The sequence below is a fragment of the Dasypus novemcinctus genome, chromosome 7 (assembly GCF_030445035.2).
Source record: "Dasypus novemcinctus isolate mDasNov1 chromosome 7, mDasNov1.1.hap2, whole genome shotgun sequence".
Taxonomy (NCBI): Eukaryota; Metazoa; Chordata; class Mammalia; order Cingulata; family Dasypodidae; genus Dasypus; species Dasypus novemcinctus.
Window position 1 is genome coordinate 106,993,853 of NC_080679.1, and position 22,932 is coordinate 107,016,784.

Sequence of the window (22,932 nt, forward strand, 5' to 3'; positions counted from 1 at the left end):
CTATTTATTTTCTAGATTTTGTGGGTGGACCATATTATCTCTGTTCCCTAAGGAGATAGCTTGTTAACTTAAGAATCCATGTTATATTTGAGATTTTACAGACATTTAATACAAAATTTGTTTGTGTGGACTGCATTGCTACATATTTGGTAAAACGATTACTAAAACATTATGTACCATTTGAATTACTGTTTTTTATATACTAAGCTATTCTACCCTGAAAAATTCCATGAAAATGTTTAGGTCACTAATTGAATTTAATAACTACAACTGCCAGATAATTGATTTCTTAACCAATTAAGTTTCCTTGTTTTGCAAGAAAGCAATATTTGCTGCTTAGAGCCAACCACATTTAAAATCGTGATGAAATTCCTTGGCAAAAGGAGCCTTACTCAGTTTGCTAGAGCCTTTGAAACTGTAAAAGATAAAGGAGTGGACTAGGGTATGTGGAAATTAAGCTGAAAGCCATTGTATTTGCTAAAACTGCTTCCTTGTGCTTCATCCTTCAGGGAATATGTGTGTGAAAAGCAAGGACAGTTACAAAGAAGGAGAACAATAGAAAGACCTCCATGATGCCTGTTAGCAGCAGGGTAGCCACGGCCACATTTGATACATGGTTGCTCTTTTTGCTGCTTGTTCCTGCTGCTTGGTATATCTTAAGAAGTACCCTTAAAAGGCACAGGCTATGTCCTTCTTCCCCTTTCTCTTCTAAGTTAGACAGTAGAATAGGTGACCTCAGGCCTCAGTTTCACATTTCACCCTCCATGGCCTTGATTGAAAAATGGCAGATAGTGAAGCAGAGATGTCACTAGAAAAATTCACTTGGTGGACTGGTCTGCTGGCTGCCAAAGCCAAAAAGCAGACTTCTTCATTATGGTCTAATTAATGATTATACCTGTTCTTGATAGTCATGCTGTCTTTCAGAGAAAGAGAAACTAACCACAGTCAAAAGCAATGCTATATTAACAACTGAATTAATTTACAGTGTAAAACAGAGCAGACATATATTAAGAAATATCTAACTCTATCTTAATCATCCATCCAAACCTTCCCCTTCTAAAGTTTTACCTATCATGATTAATAGTCACTGTATCCTTATAATTTAGATAAAAAAATCCTGGAGTCATCTCTGACTTTCACTTTCTCAGAACCTACACACCCATCCTTCAGCAAATCTTGTAGATTCTACATTCACAATACTTGTAGAATCTGAACATTTGTCACCATTTCCCTGATCCAGGGATCACTGGATCATATCACTGGTTCGTATCACAATCTTCTCTTACCTGGATCTTTATAGTAGCTCTGAAGAGTTCTCACCATTTTCATCCTTGATCTGTTTTATTCTTTTCTCAACATAGCACCAAAAATGATCCTAATAAAATCTTTGCTTAAAATTCAACAATTGCTTCCCACCAAATTTAGATAAGATTTAAAATTCATAGGATGGTTACAAGACTCTACTGATCATTGCACCCCTCTCTCATTGCCAATTTCTCCCCCATAAAAATTTCCTATCTCCCTCTTTGCTGTAATTTTTCTCTATATTACTTACTACATATTACACTGCTGCATGAGCTCCTCAGGGTGAAGACAGATATTTTTAACTACTGTTGCACCCCTATAGTGCAGAACAGTGGCTGTGCACTTTAGACACTCAATACTAGCCTGTTATTAGTTTCCTGGGGATACTGTAGCAAATTACTACCAAATATGGCTGGCTTAAAACAACAGACATTTATTATTGTATAGTTCCAGAGGGTAGAAGGTAGAAATCACAGCATTGGCTGGGCCATACTTCCTCCAAAGCCTTTAGGGGAGGATCCTTCCTTGCCTCTTCCAACTTGTGGTAGCCCCAGCCGTTCCTTGGTTTGGGACGGTGTAACTCCATTCCCCACCTCCATCTTCATGTCATTTTCCATTTGTGTTTGTGTATCCATGTCCAAATTTCCCTCTTCTTATAAGGACATGAGTCATATTAGATAAAGGTCACCCAATCTAGTATGGACTCATTTTAACTAATTACATCTGTAAAAATCCAATTTCCAATAAGGTCACATTCATAGGTACTGGGGGTTAGGACTTGAACATATCTTTTGGGGGAACACTATTCAACCCCCAATAAGTGTTGAAGGAATGAATTTATTCTGTTAAGCTAAACATATTATTTCCTTGGAGATGGATATCTAAACTAAAAGATACTAGGTGAGTATAGGCTTAAAAGAAGGGAAATTATATGCACATTTCTTGATATAATAAGATGCATATATTTCCCTGAAGATATAATATATATGATATATACTGCATTGTTCTTTAAAAATAATAAGAATGTTACATTTGATGCTTGACTCCTTTTTGACCACCAGCCTCCCCTTTCCTTATCATGGCCCGGATTCATTGAGTATTCTTTGAACAGACTCTAAACAGACAGTTTTAATATCCAAACACATGAACAGAAAATATATAACAGTTTTGGTGCAGATTTTTACTTTTACATAAGCAATGCCATAGTGTAATTTTGTGATTTTTCCTTTCTACTTGAATATGTTTTTCTATCTATTCATGTTAATTCATACAGATCTAGTTTATTCCTATGGTTACTGTATATATATTATTCAATCAAATAAGTAAACTAGACTTAACTATTTTCCTATTGTTGGGGATTATGGTTGTTTCAGTTTTTTATTTAACAAACAAGGCTTTAGTAAACACTTTAATATTTCTCTACATGCATATGTGCATTTGGTTTTTTGATCTTAGGTTCTTGAAATTAGAATTGCTGATTCATAGTGTATGTATATTTTCAGTGTTAATACAGCCAAATTATTCTCTGAAATGTCTCTGTTGCTTTGCTCTCCTATCAGCAATGAAACAGAACACTATGTCCTCACAATTTATCAGTCCATTGTTGGCATATTATTAATCTTTTCAATATTTTCCAGTTTCATGGGTGATTAATATGTTATTGGTTTCAATGATTACTAGTGAGAATGAGTGCGTTTTCATATACTTATACATCATTTGTATTCTTGTTTGTATTCTTTGCTGATTTTGTTTCATTTTCCTACTCATAGTTTCTCAATTATACATGTAGCAAATGTGCTTCATCAACCATAGCATATATTTTGACTTTTTCCTCCCTTTTTATCAAAATATTTAAATTTTCATGTCAAATTTATCAATCTTATCTTTTCATATGTACATATGTAGGGCAAACCATTTTACAATGAAAGGGAATGATAACAAAAAATCAGGATAGTGGTAAAATCAAGAAAGAGCACATACATGTGAATTGTTCAAGTTCTTATATTGCTGATGGGTTCAGGAACAGTTTTTTTTTTCTTTTTCTTTATTTTTACAGATGCTTTAGAGTACATAAATGTTACATCTAAAGTATAAGGGATTCCCATATACCCTACACCCTCCTCCTCCCACACTTCTATTAACAACATTCTTTAGTTAGTGTGGTATATTTGTTACAATTGATGAACACATATTGAAACATTGCTACTATCCATGGTCTGTAGTTTATATTATGGTGTATACTTTGTAACATAATGCAATTATGCAAAATTATGTGCAATTTTATAGGTTTTGACAAAATGTGTAATGGCTTGTATCCATCATTGCAATATCATGCAGAAAAATTTCAATGTCCTGAAAATGTCCCATATTATTTTGTATGTATTTGTGTATGTATTAAATATTACATAATGTTTTTAAAACTCTCTGCTTCAAACTCCTGAGTTCAATTTCAAGCACCTTCTATTCTCACCATCTTCTTCTTGGTGTAATTTCAGGTATCATTAGGGTAATTTCCACAGTCTTGTTTTTATTTTTATCCCTGTCTCTAGCATGAGAAATGTTTATTTCTCTATGTTTATTCTGCATTAATGTGGTCTCAATAATGTGTTTTATTTGTCTCTATTATTTCCAAAACAATATATTTTTTGTCTCACCTCCCATGATTTTATATTCCTATTGGTAGTTGAAGGAGAAAACAGAGATGCAGATAGTGAAAGAATTTAGGACAGAAATCAAGAAAGTCACTTTGTACCTTATGTGTATTTAACACAAGTAAGAAGATCGATTGTTCCTTCCCTTAGAAGGTTTGCATTTTCATCTATATAAAATGAGTCTTGTTCTACCTATTTCTGTTTCGTTCACATATTCAGTGCCTGGGAACTGTATGTGCGTCTTCTGCTCTGCACTGGGTCGCCTAAAATCCATTTCCTTAAGGCAGAATAAATGTTCTCAGGTTGTAATATCTTGAAGAATAAAGGATACATCTTGTAGTTTTCTTAATCAGTGCCTGAGGTAGTATATGGTGGTAAGGATTTTGTTAGACTCCTACTTCTTCAGAGTAAATAGTGGTTATTCTATTAGTAGACATTTCTCCTCTCTTATTGAGATGTAACCAAATATCAAGGCCTCTATTTATTTTACTGAAAAATATTTTGAACAAGAAATGCTTTAACAACACATTGCTGCTTTTATGAATTTAATACTAACAGAGCACTTATGTCAGAGAAAGACTTTATAAACACCAAATATCTTTATCCAATACTTATTAACAATATTGTGTTGTGATTCCAATGGAGTTATTTAGCCATCAAACTGCCTTAAAAACAAGATTTATACTATTTTGAAATCCAAAACTCAGGATAGGATAAGTTCAAATGGAATAACTCTACTTTATAGGGGGGCAATATAAATAAAATATTGTTCTCTGACTTTGGAGCTGATCCATCTGAAAAGAAGAAATTAAAAAGCACACATTTATTGTGTTCCAACTTAAGAATTGCTCAAATGCCAAAACAAATATTTAATAGAAGCACTTTCTATTAATAAAATAGCCCAATTCTTACATAGAAGGAAATCTATCCATATTCAATTTCAAAAATGAAATAATAGATGGGATGGATCATAGGAAATGTACCAAAGAGGTTAATCATTTCTTCTCTATTATACATTAACTTTTTCTCTTTAAAGAATTTTCCTTTTTGTAAAAACTTCACCAAGATGTACCCCACAGCATTGGTCTTAAAAATGAACAAATTTTATTATATGAACTAAACAGTGTAGTCACAGCTAATTTATCATGACATAGAACCGTGGTTCTCAAACTTTAGCAAGGATCAGAATCACCTTGAAGGTTTGCTAAAATACAGATTTCTGGTCCCCACCCCAGAAGTTTCTGATTCAGTAAATCTGGGGCAGAGCCTGAAAATTTGCATTTTTAACAGGTTCCCATGTGTGATGCTTTTCCTTCTGGCCCAAGAATCACATTTTGAGAATCACTGACCTAAAGCAGTTTAGAGCTGGTAAGATCAGTGAGGTTCCTTTTACTGAGAATTTGGCCATGTTGGGTCATGTGCAAGTAGATAAAGTCAGGCTGCAGAGAGAAAAACACAAAGCAAAACACAGAATAGAGACAATGTGGTTTCAGAAAAAGGAGACAAAGAAAGCAGCTCTTTGGATCATTTTCTACTTTCTAATTCTGATCTCTTGGTATGTCTAGATGTAATTCTTATTTTTGGGTTCTCAAAGATGCCCTTTGTAACTTTCCAGTAAATGCCAACACTGTCTTTCCGTTTCTTTTCTTTTTTTTTCTTTTTTCCTTTAATTAGTCTGCAAGGCATGGAAACTCATTTAACAACATGATTGCTGGCTGAAACAAATAATATTTTGAACTAATCTTATATACATAATAATTAAGTTATATGGTTAGTTTACTAATAACACAGACATAAGCTCTGCTTATACTTATCATAACTTTGACAGAAACTCAAAAGTCTCACTGATCATCCTGTCCAAAGCACAAATGGCATGATATTATGGCTTTAGTTGTTTATATTTTGGAGGCTTTCTTCACCTCTAGAAGGAAGGTGAGGAACTTTGGTTTCCTGCTCTATCTCTGCACCTGAAACAATGATGAACAAATGAATGGACAAAGAATAACACATTTTTAGTTTAAGATGAATACAAAGTCATTTTCTGAAAAATACTATTTCTTGAAAGTGTTAGCTAAGTCTACTAGTTGCTTTCTGTGTTATGAAAGCTCTGAAAATTTAATTGCATTTTCTTAGAGTTCTAAATGAAACAGCCATATTTGTAATGTAGCAGGTCACAGGAGGCCTGGATGGTCAGTTCAAACTGTTAAAACAGTTACTGACTAGAGGGATGCCATACATCAGCAATTAGGTAGAAAGAAGTCAACTAGGTGGGAAAAGGTAAACTATGGTAGAAAACGATGGAATTAGTAACTTTGTCTGCATATCAAACAATTGCAAAATCTCAAGACAAATGTCAACTTCTATTCCTCAGGCTCATAAGCCTGTGTGTTGGCTAAGGCAACTCTGCTTCAGGCCGAGGCAGATCTGCTCCATGTGGATTCACCCTGAGGTCTAGGCTAGAGGAATAGTAGCCAGGAGGGGCGTGCTTTTCTTACGGTGGCAGTCAGGAGCTCCCTGAGCTTTGGCAGAAGTATGCAATGTCCCTAAAAGCCTAGACTAACTACTTTAATGAGCTCAGTTAACTCACATGCCATGGGTCAAAGGAAATCACTCTGCCTTGCCTACTCACTTTGGGGCAATGAAACATACAATCTGGATGGAGGTCAAGGGGGACTTAATTGTCACTGAACACTATTCTAGTCTATTTCACGCATCAGTAGAGAAAAATGAATTACTAAAACTACTAATAATCCTAAGGCAGGTGCTCTCCTGTCTTATTTCATAGAATAAACAAATCTGGAACTCAGATTCCTCTGGATAGTGCTATTGGGTCATATGTCTCCCATTTCCAATAAAGATGAAGGAGCTGATAAAAATAGAATAGTATCAGTCATGGTTTAGTTAGGGAAACAGAATAACTTTGATAATTCAGAGGAAATATAGTACAGGAAAATTTGTAATACATGTATTGGAAGGACATGAAAAGCAAAAGGGAGAAAGGGTAGTGTTGTTCTAGAGAAATTAAAAGGAAAAAGATATGATACTCAAAAATCTAAAGCTGCCAAAGTCCCTGAGCCAGAGTCGAATTTTACACCTGACGTGATGCTGTTAGAAGCCCTGTTGAAGTTGGTGTTTGATCAACCAAAGAGGTGCTACTGCCTTAACCAGTACTGTCACTGAAAAGGTGATTGAATTTTCTAGGGTGTTGAAGTCTAGAGACACATAACCCCTCTGCTTCTACAGCAATTTTCAACAACTTCCAACTGAAGGAGCCAGAAGTAGGAAGCTTCCCTCTTCCTCACCTTTCTGATCTCCTGTCAGACCTCATAATGATAGAAATCATTGGGAAACCAGCTGTCAAGGTATATGACCCCCACCCTCGGAAAATGTATAGCAGAGCTCAGAAAAGTGGAGTTTAGGGGCCAAGAACAATGGGCAGATGATCTACAAAAAGGGCTTTTATGTTTTAGCTGGGGGGAGAGGGAGGGCTTCTGTCAGAGGACTTAAGGAGAGGGGAGAGAAGTGACAAGGAATATAAAGATGATGGTCTGTTGCCTACTAGCCAGATGGGTTTGATCTTTGAAGAAGAAGAGGAAAAAGAAGGCCCATGCTGGAAGCTGAAAGTCGAAGCTAAAAGATTTCACTTCATGAAGAACACTTTGAGACCCCAGAAATGAAGCCTGGGCCTTCAGGATCCACACAATACTGTACATGAAATACAGTATTTGCAGAGAATCGAAGAACTGGTCATGATTCTCACAACACACATGGTTCAATGCCTAGAAAAAAAGTGCAAGATAGAAAAATTATATTTGACTAGTCATTACTCAAGTGAGATACCATCAAGCTTCATATTCTTTTACAATAACAGATTGGGAGAGAATGTATTTTAGAAGGTTTGAAGTTCCTGCTTGAACTGACAAAGATTTTCACAGCCAATGGGGATTAATGCTTAACGTAACTGTATTGTCATAGCCTGATGAAAGCTGAGATATTTTACAAAATTATAGACGTTAAGAAATGGAAGGATACTATTCAATCTAGTCTAAACTTTATTTATTATGACTCACACTGAAACTATATTTTATATTGCAATTATACACACACACATTTAAACACAAACAACTTATAAAAAATTTCATGAAACAACACGGATCCTTACTATGAGTGAGACACCTTGACAGTTTCTATTTTATCTATTCTTCATTGTTTCATTTTGTGAAAGAATGCTGGTTGTGACCCATTAAATTGACTTTATGACCACAAAGGGAGGTATAACAGTTCCCTTTCAGTCTGAAAACATATTCAGTTTTCACTCAGTTAAGAAAATGGAGACTCAGTTGGATCATTAAATTCCTGAAAATTTCCTAATATTCCTTTTTGTCTATATCATGTTGTTTTCAGTCATACGGTCCTGAGAAAGTGAGGCAATGCACTATTAGATTTTTCATCTTTGTTCCTAGAAAATGTTTTAATATCATTATAATTATGTATCTGTACCACACTGATTCATGGGTTTATCTTATCTCCACAAAAAGATTGTAAGCTCTCTGAGGAGAGAGTCATGTCCAATACGCTTCCTAAAATCATACAGGGAACACATAGTTCTAAGTGGAGAGTGCTAGGGTTCCAAAAAAGGGATATTTAATTGAAAAATAGGAAAAGAATTACAATGAACATATTCTTAAGTCTGCATGCTTTTGAAGTAGATAACCATCAGTTTTGTGTCACTTTTCTAAAATAAAATATATACGCATAGTTTTTTTTCAGTAATTTGGAAACCTAGCATTTCATTTCTCCAGTCAATATAAATTATTGACACAGTGACCCAAAATGTTCTGAATTTGGATTCCAAACTATTATTGGACATGATTTTAGATTTAAAAGAACAGCGAGTTTGGAATTGGCTAGCCTTCAATCTTTATGACCAGCTAACTATTTTCTCAGATCTGGAGAGTGCTGGTATACCTTTACAGCTTAATAGTTATCCAAAATTCGTGTTCTCTTAAAGTGTTTAGATTCTGTGAAGAAAACAAACAGGCAGGCTGGGTTTGGGTGAAAGGGAAGGAAACAATCTGCATAGAGACTTCAATTCTGCCTTTCTATCAAATAGAATTTTTATGGCTTTGGCATAAACCCTTGAAAATCTTGGATTTTAATAAAAATGCTGATGTGGTTTTAAATATAGCACCCCTGGGCTATACTTGTACTACAGAGAAATTCAATGTCCCTCAAAGCAGCTGAATATTGGAAATTTCAATGGCTTTCCATTCATTGTTTAGCTATTGGACAATCTTTCTTTTGGTAGGAAATGCATTTATCACAGTTTACATTTGTCAAGTACTGACTGAATAGTTTTAAAAATTGCTATAATCAGTTTAAATCTATGTACTTAAAACTACTACTTATGCAAGTGTAAGTTTTAAAGAACATAAATGTAGTGAAATGTATTTCTTTTCCATGAACTGGAATACTTCTTATGCTGTCAGCATGATTCAATAGAAAGAATTCTGTATTCTGAGAAAGAAAACATGATATTAATAACTAAATCAGCCATTAACTATCTGTGAGATACCAGCAAGTCATTTAATCAATTTGAGCCTTAATATCCTGTCAACAAGTAGGAAAAAGAGTGATATTCTTAAAAAGTTATTGTGTAACCAAAAGAATATCGAATTCCCATTCTGGTGAGCTCTGCCACATTCTCTAATGGGACAGCAAGAATTCCCTGAGTCCACAGGGGCAGTGACTAGTGAAGGAGAATGGACCATTGATGAGACCTTGATATTGATGAATGTACTTATGAAGCTTTACTTTTGAAATTGAAACTTATCCTAGTATTATAGGGTGTCTAAGAGTTACCTCCTGAAAGCCTCCTTGTTCCTCAAATGTGGCCTCTTTCTAAGCAGAACTTAGCACATAAATGCATTACCTTTCCCCCTCCCCCAGTGTGGGACATGAGTCCTGGGAATGAGCCTCCCTGGCACTGAGAGATTACTACCAAGCACAAACTAGCAATGAAACTGGAAAAAGATGTTGACCAAAAGGGAGAAAGAGTAAAGACAAATGAATTTATATGGCTGAGACTCAAAGCAAGTCAGGTGGTCATTCCAGAGGTTACACTTCTGTATGTCTCAGCAGGATCTCATTGACTGTTAAAGTAAATATTGCCTCAAATAGCAGAGGCATCCAGACACTATAGGCAGAGCAGATAGCTCTAGATTTTGGTGCCCTGCCAGTGGGCCCTACTTTAGAAGTTATACCCCCTAAAGTGATAGTATTGGACTTAGTTGTCATTTCCCTACACATGCCTCTTTTGCCCCTTCTATTTGAACCTATAGTTAGTGCTAGAGTTGATAGGTGTATGTTCAAGAGATGTAAAATTTGAGCTGTCTATGTGCCAGATGGGTATTGAATCTCAACAGAGTTGCAACACCTACTCTCCAGATCATTAGTCTCACCCAGGACAACTAACATGGAGGTGATGATGGACTCTGACCATTCCAAGGAACCGAGAGCATCTACAACTACAAACAAGAGAATTCCATCCACTGGCTCTATGGGATCACAGCCCCCTCTCAATTAGAGGTGAAGTGGACATCAACATCCCAGAACCCTGAGGTCAGGGAGGTCAGGGAGAGGGAAATTAGGGACTTGGGAATTGTCTTGAATTACATTGCAATGACAGATACAGGACAGTATAAATTTTGCCATAACCTACAGCACTGGGTGGGAGAGAGTGTAAAGTACAATCTAAACTTTAAATCCACACTTAGTGGCAATGCTCCAAATGTGTTCGTCAACTGCAATGAATGTACCTCACTAATGAAGGATGTTGTTAATGTGGGAAAATGTGGGAAGTGTGGGGAGTGGGGCATATAGGAATCCCCTATATTTTTTATGTGACATTTGCATAATCTTAGTATCATTAAAAAAAGAAATTCATTAACAATGGACTAAAGTACACTTACTATTATTCTAACAATGGAAGAATTTTTTATCATTGATATAAAGGCAGTAGCCACTAAGAATTCTGAGGGGAGGGAGGGTTGAATAGATATAATATGGGGCATTTTTGGGACATTGGAATTGTCCTACCTGACACTGCAATGGCAGATACAGGCCTTTATATATTTTGTCATAACCTACAAAATTGTGTGGATAGAGTATAAACTATAATGTAAACTGTAGTCCACGGTTAGTAGCAATGCTTCAATATATGTTCATCAGTTTTAACAAATGTACCACACACTAAAGAAGGATGTTATTAATGTGGGAAAGTGTGGAAGGGGGAGAGGGTGGGGCATATGGGAATCCTTTATATTTTATATGTAACATTTCTGTAAGTTAAAGCTTCTTTAAAAATAAAAATTAAAAAAGAAATTTATTACTTTTTATGGCTGAACAATATCTCATTGTATATATGTAACACAATTTGTTTACCCATTCCTCTATTGCTGGCATGTGGGTTGCTTCCATCTTTTGACAATAGTGAATGATGCCACCATAAATATCTGTATTCAAATATCCATCAGAGTCCCTGCTTTCAATGCTTTTGGGTAAAAACTTAGAACAGAATTGTTAGGTCATATGGTTATTCTATGCATAACTTTCTGAGGAACTGACAAGCTGTCTTCCACAGTGGCTGTGCCAATTTACATTCTCACCAACAATAAATAAGTGTTCCTATTTCTCTATTGGGTGTGAGATGGTATCGCATTATAGTTTTTTCCTTCTTTATTTTGTTTTAAATGTTACATTTTAAAAAATGGGGTCCCCATATACCCCCATCCCCCTCACCCCACTCCTCCCACATTAACAACCTCTTTCATCATCGTGGCATATTCACTGCATTTGGTGAATACATTTTGGAGCACTGCTGCACCACATGGATAGTGGACTCTCCCGCAGTCCACCCAGTGGGCCATAGCAGGACATACAATGTCCTGCATCTATCCCTGCAGTAACATCCAGGACAACTCCAAGTTCTGAAAATGCCCCCACATCATATCTCTTCTTCCCTCTCCCTACCTTCAGCAGCTACTGTGGCCACTTTCTCCACATCAATGTTACAATTTCTTCTGTTATTAATCACAATAGTTCCATAGTAGAATATCAGTAAGTTCACTCCAACCCATACTCTATTCCTCCAGCCTGTGGACCTTGGGATGATTCTGTCCACTCTCTTCTATGTCAAGAGGGGGCTTAAATTCCACATGGATGATGTATGCAATTCTCCTGTTTGCAGTTGTAGGCACTCTTGGCTCCCTGGTGTAGTGATTAACCTTCTTCATCTCCCTCTTAGCTGGCCAGGGTAAGTCCAATAAACCAGAGGGTAGGAGTTGCAAGTCTGCTGAGGCTCAGGACCTGGCTGTCACATGGATTGTCCAGAGATTCAGGTCTCCTGAGTATACACCAACCCCAGTGCCAAAAGTAACAGAAGAGGCCTGTGTAGAAAGGTCATATCTGAGTCCGACTCCATCACACTCAGGAACACAAATTCCAAAGTAGGACCAACTGATATGGCACTGAACTTCAGAGCCATCTGCCATGACCATAGAACCTCAGGAGCACAAGTACCTGGGGTTGTATCTACTTTGGCTGTATCTCGGACCCTGCTGAGGTGAGCATAAGCATTACCCCTCTGATGACCTCCCCACTCTTTTTTGGAGACTCAGAGCCATATAAACTCATTTGTCCTTTCCATTTCCCCCTTTTATCCAAAGTCATAAAGTAGTTTTTAACACCTGATATTACATGTAGGCTGAGATAGTCTCCTGGTCTGAGTTGACCCTTATATTCAAGGTCTTTTTCTAGTTACATCATCAGCTGGTGCTTGATAGTAATCCCTAAGTGCCAGGGAGGCTTATCCCTGGGAGTCATGTCCCATGCTGGGGGAAATTAATGCATTTACATGCTGAGTTTGGCTTAGAGAGTGGCCACATTTGAGCAACATGGAGGCTCTCAGGAGGTAACTCTTAGGCACCCTACAGCTCTAGGCCTAGTTCATATTTCAGATGCCTAGGCTCATAATCATAGCCATCAGTATCAAGGGCTCATTGTTGGACCATCCATCTTTATTGGTCTTTGCCTTTGCACGTGGGGGATTGTTGCTGTTCCATTAAGGAATGTAATAGAGCTACCCTCGCTGGAACTCAGCACTCCCTCAGTTGTCATTTTTAACCAAAACCACTGTGAAAATATCCAAACATTTTTGTGTACCCTGTATATATGCCCTGGAGAACTCCCACCCAACCATGTGCCCCCTATCAATAACACCCCACACCAGTGTTCCTCCTCTGCCATAGTTGAACCTCTCTGTGGTCCAAAACTTCTTTAAAAATGAAGCCTAATATATTGTCAGGTTCCATTAACAGTAAAATGGAATATAGTGATGGGTTTAAAGGTTATATATAGAATGCATACTAATTTAGAAAAATTAAATAAAGTAAAAATAAATAGGGGAATCAAAAAATGAAAAAGCTTTGTTTTTGACATTTTGCCTTTCATCACTGCTATAGGTGTTGCCCTGTATGTACAGTGGCAAGGCATTTCTTCCATTTCTTCCTCAGTGTCTACATCCTTTCTTTTTTTTCCCTACTTATTAAGTTTGTCTTCACAAAAGTTTTAGATCACAGTAATTCACATATGCAATATAAGGTACTCCCACATATCCAACATTAAATACTTTGTCCCTTCCCTAGCAATGATCTTTTTACATGTTCATATTATATTTGCTACAGCTGATGTAAAGATATTGAAACAATAGCTTTCAAACATCCATTTGGGTTTACATTATGGTATATATTTTATACTATACAATTTTCTAAATTTTTATTTATCTTCTGTTTTACATTATGGTTTACATTTTAGCCTATAGACTTTCATACATTTTTGGTGTAATTTAACATGTTCTATATCCATCATTGCATGATCTTGTGGAACACTTCCATTGCCCCATAGTTACATTGATTCTATTTATTCAATACCTCTTTCCCCCTCCCCTCAGGGTCCACAGTGACAATCAATCTTCATTACTTGAAGGACCATGTTCAGAGATACTTGCAACAATGCTGAAGTCTTGACATACTCGACTGCCCTAGCCTATTGGGAGTCACCAATTCTCTCAAGAGATAAAATTCCCTCTGTTTGAGAACATCAGTCCTCTCCAGGAAGTGGGTATACTCTCACTCTCATTGTATGGGTCTCCACCCAATGATTTAACTCACTATGACAAAATGAGCACTCACACACTCCCTAAAAGCTTGCCCTGTGTCAGATGCCCCCACTTAAGCATCTTAAACAGGTAACCTTCCTTATATTTTCTAAAGAGTTTTCTCTACATTATAATTTCAAACACATACCTGACAATCTCCTATGTTCAAATATTTCCCCCTCCCTTCCCCCAATTTCTTGGGCCATCTGACCCTTCCTCCCATCTTTAGCCCCCCTCAGGCCCACAAAGACCCACCCAAAGGTATCCCTATGTCCCCATTTTATCCTTTCCCTGTACTAATACTTATCTCCAGCTTATCATAGGTTTCACCCATGTAGGTGTCAGCTTGCAATCTTCCTCTACCCCCCAAATTCCTTTAAGCCTATCATCCAGTCTCCAGCTCTATGAGACAGCTTGGTTTACTTATTTCATATCAGAGAGGTCATGTAGTATTTGTCCTTCAATGCCTGGGTTGCTTCACTCAGCATAAGGTTCTCAAGATTCATCCATGTTATCACATGTTTGTACTGCATTCATTCTTATAGCTGAGTAGTATTCCCTTGTATGTATATACCACATTTTATTTATTTATTCATCTGTTGATGGGCATTTTGGTTGATTCCAGCTTTTGGCAATAGTGAACAATGCTGCTATGAATATTGGTGTGCATATATCGATTTGTGTCCCTGTTTTCAGTTTTGCTGGGTATGTATCCAGCAGTGGAATTGCTGGGTCATATGGCAAATCTATAGCTAGATTTTGAGAAACCTCCATACTGTCCTCTAGAATGACTGGATCCTTCTGCCTTCCCACCAGTAGTGGATAAGTGTTCCCATTCCTCCACAACCTCTCCAGCACTTGTAGTCTTCTGATTTTTTGATAGCTTCCAGTCTTATGGGAGTAAGATGGTAACTCATTGTTGTTTAGATTTGCATTTCCCTAATAGCTAGTGATTTTGAGCATTTTTTCATGGGCATTTTAGCCATTTGTATATCTACTTTGGAGAAGTGTCTGTTCAAATCTTTTCCCCATTTTTTAAATGGGTTGTCTGTCTTTTTATTTTTGAGATATAGAAGTTCTTTATATATGCAGGATATAAGTCTCCTATCAGATATATGGTTACAAAATATTTTCTCCCATTGTGTAGGCTCTCTTTTCACTTTCTTGACAAAATCCTTTGAGATGCAGAAGGCTTTAATTTTGAGGAAGTCCCATTTATCTATTTGTTCTTTTGCTGTTCATGCTTTTGATGTGAAGTTCATGAAGCCCTTTACTATCACAAGTTCCTGTAGATGCTTCCCTTCACTGCTTTTCAAGGTCTTTATGGTCTTGACTCTTACATTTAGATATTTTATCCATTTTATTTGATTTTTGTATAAGGTGTGAGTTGCTAATCCTCTTTCACTTTTTTACATATGGATATCCAGTTCTCCAGGCACCATTTGTTGAAGAGGCCATTCTTTCCCATTTGAGAGTTTGGTGTCCTTGTCAAATACCATATCTATATCAGAGCTCTCAATTCGGTTCCATTGGTCAGTGTGTCTATCCTTGTGCCAATACCATGGATTTTTCACTACTGCAGCTTTGTAGTGTGATTTGAAATCAGGCACTGTGATTCCTCCAATTTCATTTTTCTTTTTCAATATGTCTTTGCCTATTTGGGGTCTCTTTCCTTTCCAAATAAATTTCATAGTTCATTTCTCTAGTTTATTAAAGAATGCTATGTTGATTTTTATTGGGATTGCAATGAATCCATAGATCAATTTTGGTAAGAAAGACATCTTAATAATATTTAGTCTTCCTATCAGTGAACAGGAAATATTCTTCCATTTATTTAAGTCTTCTTTGATTTCCTTGAACAGTGTTGTGTAGTTTTCTTTCTATAAGTCTCTTACATCTTTAGTTAAATTTATTTCTAGGTATTTGATCTTTTACTTGTTTCTTGATTTCCTCCTGAGCTTGCTCATTATTGGTGTACAGAAATGCTACTGATTTTTGCCCTTTGATCTTGTAACCTATGACTTTACTAAACTCATTTATAAGTTCTAGAAGTTTTGTGGTAGACCTCTCAGGGTTTTCTATATATAGGATCATATCATTTGCAAATAGTGAAATTTTGAATTCTTCCTTTCCAATGTGGACATCTTTTATGTCTGGTTCTTGCCTCAGTGCTCGAGCAAGTACTTCTAAGACTACGTTAAATAGGAGGGGTGATAGTGGGCATCCTTGTTTTGTTCCTGATCTTAGAGGGAAAGATTTTAGGATTTTACCATTTTAAATGATGTTAGCTGTCTGTTTTTCATATATACTCTTTATCATGTTCAGAAAGTTTCCTTCTATTCCAATCTTTTGCAGCATTTCTATTAAGAAAGGTTGCTATATTTTGTCAAATGCATTTTCTGCATCTATAGATACGATCATGTAATTTTTTCCCTTTCAATCTGTTAATATGGTGTATTACATTAATTGATTTTCTTATGTTGAACCATCCTTGCAGACCAGGAATGAATTCCACTTGGTCATGGTGTATAATTCATTTAATGTGTTGTTGAATATGATTAGCAATAATTTTGTTGAGGATTTTCATGTCTAGGTTCATTAGAGAGATTGGTCTGAAACTTTCCCCTCTTGTAGTGTCTTTGTTTTGTTTTGGTACTAGAGTAATGTTGGCATCATAGAATGAGTTAGGCAATGTTCCTTCTGTTTTGATTTTTTGGAAGAGTTTAAGCAAGATTGTTGTTAGTTCTTTCCAGAATGTTTGGTAGAATTCACCTGTGAAGCTGTCTGGCCCAGGGCTCTTCTTAGGTAGGAGATTTTTAATGACTGATTCTATCTCTTTACTTGTGTTTGGTTTGTTGAGATTGTCAATTTCTTCTTATGTCAATGTAGGCTGCTCATGCATTTCTAGGAATTTGTCCATTTCCTCTAAATTGTCCTTCTTGTTGGCATGTAGTTTTTCAAAGTATCCTTTTATGATAGTATTTATTTCTGTGGGATCAGTGATGATATCTTCTTTCTTATTTCTTATTTTGTGTATTTACATCATCTCACTTTTTTCTTTGTTAGTCTAGCTAAGGGTTTGTCAATTTTATTGATGTTCTCAAAGAACCAGCTCTTGATTTTATTTTTTCAAGTGCTTTCTTATTTTCCATTTCATTTAGTTCTGCTCTGATCTTTGTTATTTCTTTCTCTCTTCTTCAATTGGGTTTAGTTTGTTGTTTTTCTACTAATTCCTCCAAGTGTGCAGCTAGGTCTTCAATTTTAGCTCTTTCTTCTTTTTTGATGTATGAATTTATGGCTATAAATTTCCCTCCCAGTACTGCTTTTGCTGCATCCCATAAGTTTTGGTATGTTGTGTTTCCATTTTCTTTAGTTTCAAGGTAGTTATTAATTTCTTTTGAGATTTCCTCTTTGACCCACTGTTTTTCTAAGAGTATGTTGTTTAACTTCCATATCTTCCTGCCAAATCTGGGTCTCTGACCCTTGTAGATTTCCAGCTTCATTCCACTGTGGTCAGAGAAATTATTTTGTATGATGTCAATCTTTTTTAATTCATTGAGACTTTTTCTGTGGCCTAGCATGTGGTCTATCTTGGAGAATGATCCATGTACACTTGAGAAGAATGTATATCCTGTTGTATCTGGGTGTAATATTCTGTATATGTTATTTGGTCCAGCTCCTCTAATATATTGTTCAATGTCTTTGTTTCTTTATTGATTCTCTTTTGAGATGTTCTGTCCGAAGTTGATAGTGTTGTATTAAAGTCCCCCACTATAGTTGTAGAGGCATCTATTCCTTCACTTAGTTTTTCCAGTGTTTGCCTCACATATTTGGAGGCACCCTTGTTAGGAGCATAAATGTTTATGATTGTTCTTTCTTCTTGAAAGATTATCCCTTTCACTAATATGTAGTGTCCATCTTTGTCTCTTACAATTGTTTTGCATTTAAAGTCTATTTTGTCTGATATTAATATAGCTACTCCTGCCCTTTTTTGGTTATTGTTTACTTGTAAGATTGTTTTCCAGTCATTCACTTTCAACAGTCTTAAATCCCTGGGTCTAAGATGTGTCTCTTGTAGACAACATATAGATGGATCATATTTCCTTATCCAATCTTCCAGTCTGAGTCTCTTGACAGGTGAGTTTAATCCATTGAGTTTCAGGGTTATTACATTCAAGGAATTACTTATATTAATCATATATTTTTAAAATTTGTGTTTGTCATATTTTTATTTGATTTTTCCCCTCTTTTTTTCTTTTTAGTTGCTCTTACACTCTCCTTCAACTCTGCCTCTCTTTTTTTTTCTTTCTTCCTGCAGAACTCCCTTTAGTATTTCTTGAAGGACAGGATTCTTGTTGGCATACTCTCTTAGTTTCTGTTTACCTGTGAATATTTTGAACTCTCCATTTTTGAATGCTAACATTGCTCGATAGAGTATTGTTGGTTGGAAAATTTTCTTTTAGTACCTTGACTATGTTATACCACTGCCTTCTTGCCTCCATGGTTTCAGATGAGAAATCAGCATTTAATCTTATGGAGCCTCCTTTGTATGTGTTGGTTCTCTTTTCACTTGCTGCTTTTAGTATTTTTTCTTTGAGCATTGGATAATTTGACAAGTATATGTCTTGGGGTAGGCTTGTTGGGATTTATGCTGCTTGGGGTGCATTGTGCTTCCTGGACATGTACATCCATCTCCCTCAATATATTTGGGAACTTTCCAGCCATTATTCCCTCCAACACCCCTTCTGTCCTCTTTCTCTTCTCTTCTTCTGGGATTCCTATAATGCATATGTTTGCACATTTTGCATTGTCATTCAGGTCCCTAAGTCCCTGCTGGATTTTTTCTTTTTATCGATCAGTTCTACTATCTTACTATCTGTTTGATTTCAGATGTACTGTCTTCCACATCACAAATTGTTTCCTCTACCTCTTTGAGTCTGCTGTTATTTGCTGAGAGTGTATTTTTGATTTCTTGAATTGTGCTGTTTATCACCATCTTATCTGTTATCTTTTTGTGTATGGTTGCAATTTCTTCTGTATTCTCTCCAAGTGTTTTCTTCATATTCTTAATCTCTTCCTTTACTTCATCAAATTGGTCCCTAATATATGTTTTGAGAGCTTCAATTACTTGTTCAATGTTCTGCTCCTCTTCCTGATTTTTAGTTTATTCACTGGATTAGGGCATGTTTTCCTGATTATTAGTATGGTTTGTAGATTTTTGTTGCTGTCTGGTCATCATTTTATCTTGACAGGTTTAATCAGTTCCTTAGCTTCTTTGTCTAGTTTGGGGTTTAATTAGTTGTTTTTGATTGTGTGTTAAGTTTTCTCTTTGTCACTTTGTTCTTCTTATTCTATTCTCTTGTTGTTGGCTAAGTTCACTTGAAGGAAAATATTAGGGCTAGAGAAAGCAAATGGTGTAAGAAAATAAAATGAATAATAGTAGTTTTGATAGTAAATATTAACTGAGGAACCATGTGAGATCTAGGAGAATGGATATTAGACTCATGTAAGCTGTGTAGAATTATAACAGTAAGAAAAGTAGAGTATCTATAATGAGACAGCAAATTGAATATGGGGAGGAATATAGTGTGAATTAAAAGGCCAGTGTGTTCAGGAGAGAGGGAAAGAAAAGGAAAAGACAATAATATAAAGAGTGAATATAGGAAGCGGACTTGGCCCAGTGATTAGGGCGTCCATCTACCATATGGGACATCCATGGTTCAAACCCTGGGCCTCCTTGACCCATGTGGAGCTGGCCCATGCACAGTGCTGATGCATGCAAAGGAGTGCCATGCCATGCAGAGGTGTCCCCTGCATAGGGGAGCCCCCCACGCAAGGAATGCACCCTGTAAGGAGAGCCACCCAGAACAAAAGAGAGTGCAGCCTGCCCAAGAATGCTGCCACACACAGGGAGAGCTGACACAACAAGATGGTGCAACAAAAAGAAACACAGATTTCTGTGCTGCTGACAATAACAGAAGCAGACAAAGAAGAAGATGCAGTGAATAGACACAGAGAACAGACAACGGGAGCAGGGGGGAATAAATAAATAAATAAATAAATAAATAAATAAATAAATAAATCTTTAAATGAAAAGAGTGACTATAAGACAGAATACAGAACAAAGGTATTAGAAATAAAACTTCAGAAAAATTGGGGGTCAAACAATGAGAGGTGTAGTGTAAGAGAAAAAATAAATGATGGAGGATAGAAAGATGAGGAGAGGGGATAGTGTTGGTGGCCAAAATCAATACACACAGAAAAGAGGAAATGGAGAATGAGGAAATACAGCAAATGTGAAGTGCTCCCTGCAGCACCTAATGTAAAAAAATAAGAAGAGAAAGAAGGAAGGAAGGAAGGAAGGAAGGAAGGAAGGAAGGAAAGAAAGAAAGAAAGAAAGAAAGAAAGAAAGAAAGAAAGAAAGAAAGAAAGAAAGAAAGAAAGAAAGAAAGAAAAAGAAAAGGGATGGGAGAAGCAAGCAAGAACAAGAAAAAGAGAAAGAGAAAAAAAGAAAGAAAGAAAGAAAAACAGACCTTGGGGGGAATAAAGAGGAAGGAAAAACAAGAAGACAAACCAACAAAATACCAGAGACAAAATACCCACAACTTCTGACCTCTGTGCTAGTAAACTGCAATTCTACCTTTAGCAAGCAGTACTTCTGTCACAGTTTCTTCAAATTGACATACATAGACCTCCTGCCTTGCAAGCCCCCAAAACAGCCCACTCTGGCAAGATTCCAACCCTACTTGGCCACTTCTTTGCAGGAGATATTGTGAGGTACACTCACTCAGACGCCATCTTGCCCTGCCTCTCTCATTATGGTTTTGATGTGCATTTCCCTAATGTCTAAAAATGTTGAGCATCTTTCATGTGTTTTTGGCCTTTTGTATATTCTTTGGAGAGCTGTACTGAAGTCCTTTGCCCATTTTTAATTGGGTTTTTGTCTTATTTTAGTTGTATTGTAGGACTTTTAAAAATCTTGATTTTAAACCCTTATCTGATATGTCATTTACAATATGTTTTTCCATTCTGTAAACTGTCTTTTATTTTCATGTTTAAGTTGCTTGATGCACAGAAGTTTTTAATTTTTTTGAGGTTCCATTTTCTATTTTTTCTTGAGTTGTTTGTGCATTGATTGTAAAATCTAAAAAATTATTGCTTAACACAAGGTCCTGAAGATGCTTCCTTATGTTTTCTTCTAGTAATTTTATACTTGTTTCTTATATTTAGGTCTTTGACCCATTTTCATGTTGTGAGATAGGAGTCCTCTTATCTCATCCAATTTTCCCAGCAGCATTTATTGAAGAGACTATTCTTTCCCCATTGGATGGACTTGGCACTTTTGTCAAAAAGTAGTTGACCATAAATATGAGGGTTGATTTTTGAACTCTCAATTCATTTCCACTGATCTATATGCCTGTCTGTATGTCAATACCAAGCTATTTTGATTATTGTGGCTTTGCAATAGGATTTAGGATTGGCATGTGTGAGTCCACCACCTTCTTTCTTCTTTTTCAAGATGGTTCTGGATATTTGGGGCTACTTACCCTTCCATATAAATTTGATAACTTGCTTTTCCATTTCTGCAAAGAAGGTTGTTGGAATTTTTATTGGAATTGAATTAAATTTGTAAATCACTTTGGGGAGAATTGATATCATAACACTGTTTAGTCTTCCAGTTAATGAACACAGAACGCCTTTCATTTATTTAGCTCTTTTTTGATTATGTTTAGCAATGATTTGTAGTTTTCTGGATATGAGTCCTTTACATACTTGGGTAGATTTATTCCAAGATAGTTGATCATTTTAGTTGCTATTGTAAATATAATTTTTTCTTGATTTCCTCTTCAGGTTGTCCTTTACTAATATATAGAAAAATTACTGATTTCTGCATGTTGTTCTTGTACTCCACCAGTTTTCTTGAAATTGTTTATTAGTTGCACGAAGTTTGTTGTGGATTTTTCAGAAATTTCTGTATATATGTTCATGTCATCTGCAATATGTAACTTTCACTTCTTTCTAATTTGGATGCCTTTTATTTCTTTTCCTTGCTTAAGTGCTCTGGCTAGAACTTGCAGTACAATGTTGAATAATAGTGGTGATTGTGGGAACCCTCATCTTTTTTTTCTGGTCTTAGAGGGAAAGCCTTCTGTCTTTCATGATTAAATGTTAGCAATGAGTTTTTCATATGTGCCCTTTATCATATTGAGTAAGTTTCTTTCTATTCCCACTTTTCTAAGAATTTTATTAAGAAAGAGTGCTGGATTTTGTCAAATGCCTTTCCTGTATCAATTGAGATGATCATGTTTTTCATCTATTCTGTTAATGTAGTGTAATATTAATTTATTTTTTTATGTTGAACTACCTTGCATACCTGGCATGACTCTTCCTTGATTATGGTATATATTTCTTTTAATATGCTATCGGATTCAGTTTTCTAGTATTTTGGTGAGGAAGTTTGCAACTATGTTTTTAAGAGATATTAGTGTGATTTTCTGTTTTTGTGGTAATGTTATTTGGCTTTGTATAAGGGTGGTGTTGGCCTTATAGAATGAGTTAGGGAGTATTCCCTCCTCTTCAAATTTTTTTTTTTGGTCAGAATTTGGGCAGGATTGGTGTTAAATCTTATTGGAATGCTGGTTAAAATTTGTCATTGAAGCTACTAGTCCTGGGCTTCTCTCTCTCTCTCTCTCTCTCTCTCTCTCTCTCTCTCTCTCTGGAGGTTTTGATGACTGATTCCATCCCTTTACTAGTTATTGA